Raw genomic sequence first — 2,134 nt, 5'->3', positions numbered from 1 at the left:
CGCGTGCCGCAACAAAGAACCTGCACACCACAACTAAGACCCGACGGAGCCAAATAAAAAATACTGAAAAAAAAAAAAAAAGATGGCAGCTTCCCTGGATCTGAGGATAGGCCGACCCACCTACTCTGCTGTTTGTCTCTAGTGGCCAAGGACTGGTTTGGATCCCAGTTCTAGCTGTGTGACCTTGGGCATGATCTCTCTGACCTGCAATTGTTTCATTTATAAAATGGGGTTAACAAAAGTTCCAGACCAGAGAAGGGTGTCCAGTGAAACTTTCTATGATGAGAATGTTCTATGTCTGCGCTATCCAATAAGGTAGCCACTAGCCATACGTGGCTATTAAGCACCTGAAATGTGGCTAGTGCAATTGAACTAGAGTTTTAATTTTCCTTTACATTAAGTAGCCACGTTTAGCCAATGGCTGCTATATCTGACTGCGCAGTATTGGCACTTAAGCGAGAGAGTTAACTTTGGCTTAAAGATTCATAGTAGATATCCTGGGCCAGAGGAGCAGGGGCCAGCCTGAACCCAGGGGGGCGGAGCAAAGCTGAAAAACTAGGTAGAAGTTTCCAGGGAATCTGAATTTTGCGCAAGAAGCAACGAGGAGACACAGTTGTTTTCCCGAGGGTGTTTCAAAGGGAAGCAGAGTCGGGGAAAGGGTGTTGGGCTGGGGGTCAGGAGGCGACAGTATCAATCCCAGCCTGCAGGGGTTAGGTGGGCGGCTCTGGGTGAGCCTTCTCGCTCTGGGCCTCAGTTTTCCCAAGTGTAAAAGGGTAGGAGTGATGTCCCACATGCCTCCTGAGTTGGGACTTGGTGACAGTCTGAGAATGTGGGTCAAAGGATAGAGGTGGCATGTGACCGTCAGCTGGCTCTTTAAAATTCTCCTGTTGGGGAGTTCATCTTTCTTCAGGGAAAGGTGGCCAAGGGCAGAGAAGCCCTGTAATCTGAACAGGACAGGGGGCCCTGGGAAGGGGTGGAGTCAGTTCATTCTTTGAAGTTGACGTCAGCCACTTGCAAGCTACAGGGGTCTGGGGCAAATGGCTCCACCTCGCCCAGGCTTTAGAGGGCTCTGCCCTATGCTAAACTCATTACTCAGATTATTTTATCAACTTTCCAGCTGTTCTTGAGATATGTACCATCATTTTGCAGATGAGGAAACTGAGGCTGAGAAGTGATCTCACAGTGTTGAGAAAATTCAGGGAAATAAGGCAGGGATCTCACTTCACCCAATGCCTGTCTGACAATGATAGCTGCCTGGTACTTTTATATTATTATCGCTATTTTAGTTCACATGCACAAAATTCTGAGATGTGGGTAATATTTCTCCCTCTTTCTCAGCATCAAAATATATGGAAGTAAAATGAAAAGACAGTTTTCTTTTTTCACCTATTGGCAAATAATGAAAAGATGGACCATCCAGGGGTGGGCAAAGCACTTTCATAGTTTGTTAGTGCTGGTAGAAATTAGCAAATACAGCTCTCCAGGAGTCGTCTGACAATATTTATCAAAAACATAACTGTGCATGCATTTTGACGCAGACGTTGCACTTTTAAAAATATTTATCCTAAAGAACCAGTTGGTGCTCACTTCGGCAGCACGTATACTAAAATTGGAACCATACAGAGAAGATTAGCATGGCCCCTGCACAAGGATGACACGCAAATTCGTGAAGCGTTCCATATTTTTGCAAATCAAAACTACAGTGAGGTATCACCTCACACCAGTCAGAATGGCCATTATCAAAAAATCTACGAACAACATATGCTGGAAAGGGTGTGGAGAAAAGGGAACCCTTTTGCACTGTTGGTGAGAATGTAAATTGATACAGCCACTATGGAGAACAGTATGGAGGTTCCTTAAAAAACTAAAAATAGAACTACCATATGACCAAGCAATCCCACTACTGGGCATATACCCTGAGAAAACCATAATTCAAAAGGACACATGTACCATAGTGTTCATTGCAGCACGATTTACAATAGCCAGGACATGGAAACAACCTAAATGTCCAGTGGGGCTTCCCTGGTGGTGCAGTGGTTAAGAATCCTCCTGCCAATGCAGGGGACACGGGTTCGAGCCCTGGCCCAGGAAGATCCCACATGACGCAGAGCAATGAAGCCCATGCACCACAACT

At 45.6% G+C, this 2,134-nt stretch overlaps 1 non-coding gene across 1 annotated transcript; it reads left to right on the top strand.

Annotated features, from left to right (window-relative positions):
- Positions 1 to 1,579: 1,579 nt before the first annotated feature.
- LOC115804199 (U6 spliceosomal RNA) lies at positions 1,580 to 1,686 on the top strand. The gene has a single exon (XR_004025060.1). It is a non-coding gene; the product is annotated as a U6 spliceosomal RNA (small nuclear RNA).
- The last annotated feature ends 448 nt before the right edge of the window (positions 1,687 to 2,134 follow it).

The sequence above is a fragment of the Delphinapterus leucas genome, unplaced genomic scaffold, assembly GCF_059928025.1.
Source record: "Delphinapterus leucas isolate spDelLeu-1000000601 "Yukka" unplaced genomic scaffold, BTC_Dleu_Yukka2 spDelLeu_asBTCV2_sq25, whole genome shotgun sequence".
NCBI classification, from domain to species: Eukaryota; Metazoa; Chordata; class Mammalia; order Artiodactyla; family Monodontidae; genus Delphinapterus; species Delphinapterus leucas.
Note: the sequence above shows the minus strand (reverse complement) of the source record. Positions and strands in the feature narration are given on the sequence as shown.